Source organism: Ceratotherium simum, chromosome 23, assembly GCF_057802395.1.
Source record: "Ceratotherium simum simum isolate JZ-2026a chromosome 23, ASM5780239v1, whole genome shotgun sequence".
NCBI classification, from domain to species: Eukaryota; Metazoa; Chordata; class Mammalia; order Perissodactyla; family Rhinocerotidae; genus Ceratotherium; species Ceratotherium simum.
Window position 1 is genome coordinate 20,413,144 of NC_141922.1, and position 6,000 is coordinate 20,419,143.

Below are 6,000 nucleotides of genomic sequence, written 5' to 3' on the forward strand. Positions count from 1 at the left end.
GTTTCTTTGATTTTCTCTATTGTTCTCCTGTTTTCAACTTAATTGATTTCTGCTTTTATATTTATTATTAATTCCTCTGGGTTTATTTTATTGTTTTTTTCCCTGGTTTCTTTTTTTTTCTTGGGAGCTTAGATTATTGATTTAAGACTTTCTTTTTTCTAATGTAAGTATTTAGCAGTGTAAACTTTTCTCTCAGCTCTGCTTTAGCTGTGTCTTACAAATTGTAATATGTTTTATTTTTATTTTAATTCATTTCAATGTTTTTTTAAATTTCTTTTGAGACTTTCTCTTTGACTCATTTTACCTGTGATCTTTCTGTTATTCTTTTCTACTTTGATTCCATTGTGGTTACAGAACACACTCCATATGATTTAAATTATTTTAAATTTGATGAGATTTTTCTTTTTTTATGACCCAGGATATGTTCTATGTCAGTATATCTCCTATGGGCACTTGAAAAAAACATGCATTCTGCTGTTGCCATGTGCAGTGTTCTATAAATGTCAAATTGATCCTGTTGGTTGATGGTGTTGTTGAGTTCGTCTGTATTCTTGCTGATTTTCTGTCTAGTTGCTATCAGTTGTTGAGGGAAAAATTATTGTCTCCAACTATAACTGTTGGTTTGTCTATTCCTCCATGCAATTCTATCAGTTTTTGCTTCACATATTTTTTCACATATTTCAAATATTATTTGGTGCATAAACATTTAGGATTTCTATGTCATCTTGTGTGGAATATCTCTTCTATTATTATGTAATGTCCCTCTCTGTCCCTGGTAATTTCTTTGCTCTGAAGTCTACTTTATCTGATATTAATATTGTCCCTCCTACTTTCTTTTGATTAATGTTTGTATGATGTATCTTTTCTATCCTTTTATTTTCACATTATTATGAATTATTATATTATATTTGAAGTGAGTGTCTTATAGAGAGGATATAATTGGGTCCTTTTTTTATCCACTCTACCAATGTCTCTCTTTTAACTTGTATATTTAGACCATTTACGTTTAATGTATTGGTATGTTATAGCTTAAGTCTGCCATTTTATTTTTTTTTCTTGTGTCTGTTTTTTCTCTATTTCTTTTTCTTGCTTTCCTGTAGGTTATTTGAACATGTTTTAGAATTCCATTTTAATTTTTCCACCTTCTTCTTTGCATAGCTTTTTTTTTTGGTGGTGGCTCTAGGTATTATATTCATAACTTATCAAAGTCTACTGGTGTCAACATTTGGCCAGGCTCCCCACTAGGTCTCTGCTGATACCTCCTGAGAGGTAGGAGAAGGAGCTCCTCAGTACCACTGCATAAGTAACCTTCACTTTCATTGGCAGGCAGAGGGGGAGAGGATGGCCTTGTTAGTGCTGAGTAGTGGTGAAAGTCCTGACTCTCCATGAAAACTCTGACTCCACACTTGTGGGCAGGGAGAAGAGTGCCTTGTTACTTTATGTGGGGGTGGAAATCGAGGCTTCCTGTGTGGTCTGCATTGATAGGGGGCCCTCATTAGAGGTGAGCAGTAGTGAAAGTCAGGACTTGCTCTACACTCAGCCGTCTCTGATACCACCTCGGTGGTGGAGGTGGTGGGGAATGGGGAGCGGGCAAGGGGATTGGGGCATATCCTTACATCCTGGCAAGAATAGAAGTCTACACTCTTCATTTGACCTTTACCCACAGGACTAGGTTGGAGACAGTTTTTTCTGTGGTGTTTGGCTGGAATAGAATAGTTATTATCTACCGACTATTGTCAATTTTTTATCTTGCTAGAACATCCCTTTCCAGGTCCTTTGGCTAAGGAAAAAAGGTTTCTGTTAGGGTTTTGTTTTGTTTTGGTGTCTGTGCCCATTGGCATTTCTGAGTTGCTGGCTTCTCCAGTATCCAATATACAGTCTGGGATATACAAGGCAAAAAGGAAGCAACCTTGTCATTCCTGGGGTCCTGAGGTCCTCAGCTGCTCAGCCCCCTTCTCTTCAACTTTCAGTCTTCTTGTGTGTGTTTTACGCATATCAGCCAGGGTTTTTAGTTGTACTTAGTGGGAAGAATAGAGGAAAGTGTGTCTCCTCTACCTTTACAGAAATAGAGGTCTAATTGTTATTTTTAAATGTATGAATAAATATTTAAAAATTTCTGTTTTAATTTCTAATATGGTAAACATCAATAGATATGTCCCACATAAATAAAAGTTTTTTGAGGTCCTTGTAAATGTTTTAAGTGTAAGGGGATCCTGACTTCAAAAAATTAGGGATCCACTATTTAAAAAGATTTCTACTGAAAAGTGTCCAGTGTTTTAACCACAGATAACTCATTGGGATGCATGAAGGGAGTGGTCTCCATGGAAATGTGGAAGAAGAAACCAAAGCTAGTATTTCTTTTCCCAATGCTCTGAGAACAATCTGCGATACATAGGGTGACCACATGTCCTGCTTTGTCTGGGAAAGTCTAGGTTTACACCTGTTTTCCAGGCATAATTATTAATAACAATCCCTTTCATTCTCAGACGTATCCTGCTTTGTGTGATAAATTATATTGTCACCAAGATTGTACAGTACAATCAAGGTTGCGCCACCATTCCTCTTTACTCTGTTTCAGAAAAAAATTCTTAAACTTCAACTTTCAAATACTTTAGGATACAAAGTAAAATTTAATATTTAATTTTTAAACCACACGTTGAAGCTAACACTTCTGCCAGGCAAGCTGAGTCTTAACATGTCCATTTGCCTCATTATGGCTGCCAAGACAGGACAAGTAATTCCCCTCCTTGAGTCTCTCTCTAAGCCTTGCTCAAAGATGGAGAGTTTTCTACAAGTTTTTCATCTTGCCTTAAGCTTTGAGCTAAGTGTGTCCCCTTAAGTTTATTGCTAGGACCAACTCCAGCAGCCATAAAATCTGGAAGAACTTCTCAGATCCATGGCAATGTTTCAGCCATCTTTTCTCACTGTTACTGCTAGCTCATCTTGACCATCAAGGAAATCAAGAAAGAAAAAAGAAAATCTCAGCTATGATGGAAATACTAGACAAAGTTTTTGCATTTGCATGGCCAGTCCTAGAGACAAAGCCATTTCATTCTTTATCCATTGATTAAAAAAAAAACATTTATTGGCAACCTACTATATGCGCTTATCTTAAATTATATAATCACAGACTGGCTTATAAATGAAGCTAAAAATACTCATTTCCTTCAAAATATTCTTTTCAAATATAGTTTTTAGAAGAAGCCAAACATAATTTTTCATCTCAACATACCCTGGCATATCTTCTATACACTAATTTCACTATGAACAAAATATACTTTAAAAGAACAAAACAAACAAAAATCTCATATTTAATGTTAAGAATCCATGTGGCAATCACTTTGAAAAGTTATTTGAGAGGGAAATATATTCCTATGGAAAATATGAAATTGAAAATGGTCTCATTACTGCATAGACTCTTATCAAACACCCATACATTGAGTTATTGAATCAATTCCTAGACAGTCTCACAGACATAGGATTTCCTTCTCAGTCAGCAAATTTGAACTCTAAAAAGAAAATGGGAGTCTAATTTTTATAATTTAACAAAAGAACAATGTCTTCAAGCTTATGTCCATCTGTTGTGAAAGACAAATCTCTCATTTCAGAGATCTAAAACTAGGGCAAGCCCTGAAAAATAATTTAAAATGGCCCTAGGTCTCCCAACCCCTATCACATGCAGAACATACCACTGCTAGGCAGTGCTGTGACACAAGATGGGCCTGAGAGATGCAGAAGAGGAGGCTAATATACTCTTACCAATAGAGCATACTAGCCATAAGAGAAGAACAAGGTCTGATGGGCAATACTGATTATACTATCAATAAATACCACCAATATTAGGAATATATTTGCCAATTTAGGCAAAATAGTAACATAGGAAAAATTTTTCTCTGTGGTGTGGTTAACTTAGCTTTCCTCTTTTATGAACCATCTTTTTCTTCCTCTACATGCCCATAATTTGATTTATTCCTAGGGAACTTCCTTATAGCTATCAATCAATTCCTAGAAATTATTGAGGGTAATATGTGACAAATAAGCCAACACTCATCCCTCTAGAGCCCAAGTCTGACATCACAGCATTCTTTTCTATAGAGCTCAGACTTAGCCTCAGAATCCTCTACAACACAGTAGTCAAGAATCTCTCTATCAGTTGCTCTGGGTTGACAGAAGAACCCTATTTTCCATCTCTGCCCTAAGGTATGAGTTTAACCACATAAAAATATTTATACTTCTAGCCTAGGTCTCCTTAACTACTCATAATCATATGCTCATATCTCTCACTTCTTTCCCTCTCTTACTTCTTCTCCCCCTCCCACCTTATCTCAACATACTTCTTTTTCATTAAAGTCTACCAATTTTTTCTGACTGACTTCAAAACATAGCACCTCCACAGAGCCTTCCCAGATATTCCAATCAAAGAAATCCAGTATCCTGGATTTATTATAACCAAAGCCCAAGTTTGCAGAAATTTGCCTTTCAATGTTGTACTCAAATATGTACATCCTCATCAGCCAAATGGAGATGAGAACATGTGACCTGGTGGATGAGTGCACATAAACGTATGAAAAATATGAGTATATAACACATGCTATTAAAAACAAATGAAGCATTCTGTACAAGAACAGTGAAATCTTGGAGTCACTTGACTGCTTACCTGTACAGTTCCAGAGCAGGAGAAACAGTAGACTATTGAAGTAATGTACACAAAAATAGGAAAGATGACAGACCCTAAAAAAAAGGTGCAAAGACAGCACTTATAATATTAATCAAAACATAAAATGCTTACAAAAATATTAAGAAAATAGACAAAGCCTATAAAAAAGACACCTCTAAAATTTTACTGAGGCTATAAAAGAACAAAAGAATTAGAAACATTTCTTATTATTTCAAGACATTGCAGGCTCCTTAATAAGAAAACTGCTATAAAGATGTCACCTCTTCTAAAATTAGTTTGTGGTCTTAACACAATTCTGAACAAATTACCAATGGAGTTTTTTGAGAAAGGGTAAGTAATTTGGTGAAATCATTTTAAAGTTAAGCTAGGAGAATAAATTGAAGTGATTAAGAAAAATTTGAAAAAGAAGAGTAATATAATGTTTAATATTAAAGACAGATTACTTCTCTCTATTACTGAAAACATTGATGTAATGATAATAGTGCATAACAACAGTAATAATAGTTGTTGAGGGGCCGGCCCCATGGTGTAGTAGTGGTTAATTTCAGCACACTCCACTTCAGCAGCCCAGGGTCATGGGTTCCATCCCGGGCACGGACCTACACCACTAGTCAGCCATGCTGTGGCGGTGACCCACATATAAAGTGGGGGAAGATTGGCATGGATGTCAGCTCAAGGCTAATCTTCCTCAAGCAAAAAAAGAGGAAGATTGCCAACAGATGTTAGCTTAGGGCTAATCTTCCTCAGCAAAAATAATAATAATAATAATAGTTATTGGGGGACTATTATTAGACTGGCTTTGGAATAAATACTTTGCAACATTATTTAACTTCCACACAAGCCTCTGTTGAAGACAATATTATGCCTGTTTTACAAATGGCTAGGTTAAGTCATTGGCCAGAGTTTGCATATAGAGGTAGCATAGCCTGTTGGATAGGTGCATAGACTCTGGAGCCAAGGAAGTCTGTATTCCCATCTCAAATGTATCCCTTGCTAGCTGTGGGACTTTGAGCTTGTGATTTAACTTCCTGAAACTTCAATTCCCAATCTGCAATTGGATGATAATAATAGCTATCTTATAAGGGTAGTATATGAATGAAACAATAAAAATATGCTTAACAGAGTCCTCATCACATAGTTGATACTCAATAAATGCAAGCTTAAAAATGCTAAAATAAAAACACATGGTGGGACAGGTACTGAAATGCAATAGTAATAGCTAAGATATAGTGTGCATTTATGACACTCTGGGCACTCTTTTTAGTGTTTCCCATGTATAAATTCATGTTAATTACCCTAACAATATTAGATGTTTTCACTAT

General features: G+C 35.7%; 1 long non-coding RNA gene across 1 annotated transcript in view; it reads right to left on the minus strand.

Moving 5' to 3' along the window:
* Positions 1-4,709, minus strand: part of LOC147913985 (uncharacterized) — an 84,814-nt gene extending 80,105 nt beyond the window's left edge. Inside the window, exon 1 of the long non-coding RNA XR_015555923.1 lies at positions 4,658-4,709. This is a non-coding gene — a long non-coding RNA (uncharacterized LOC147913985). The remainder of the gene's footprint in view (positions 1-4,657) is intronic.
* Positions 4,710-6,000: the final 1,291 nt, after the last annotated feature.